The sequence below is a fragment of the Trachymyrmex cornetzi genome, unplaced genomic scaffold (assembly GCF_001594075.2).
Source record: "Trachymyrmex cornetzi isolate Tcor2-1 unplaced genomic scaffold, Tcor1.1 scaffold771, whole genome shotgun sequence".
Taxonomy (NCBI): Eukaryota; Metazoa; Arthropoda; class Insecta; order Hymenoptera; family Formicidae; genus Trachymyrmex; species Trachymyrmex cornetzi.
Window position 1 is genome coordinate 107,854 of NW_017300104.1, and position 539 is coordinate 108,392.

The following is a 539-nucleotide window of genomic DNA, read 5'->3' on the forward strand; positions in this document are numbered from 1 at the left end:
GGGTCTGGGTAGACAAGCGTGCGATACCGACACCAATTCGCACAAGATACCGCTACCGTACTGTTACTGTACTGCCACGAGATGGCGGTGTACGGTGTAACTGTACGGTAGCAGTACAAAAAGTGTACGTGATATTATAGTACAGCGTATCAACACTGTACCTGTACTGCGTACTATTTAGGTACGTCATGGTACATAACCCGTACCATATCAATACGGTGTACCATTATCGACAGGAGAGAAACTGTGGAGATCTCTAGTCGAAGACGTCTATACATGATAACTGGTACTGCGAAAGTACAGCGTATGATTGCCTAACCTGAAAATAGTCGTTATAACATTAAAATGAAATATTAGACAGTAACTGACTGAATGTTCAGTTGAAGTGCATAAATTTCTATCAGGACCATATATATATTGAACAGATATATCATAGCTATACATCCAAGATTATACAAGTATTCGTGGATTATCGAAGTGCAGCGGTTTCCAGACGATTTCAGAAGTCAAGCATAGTAAGTGGCGGTATGCAATCGGAT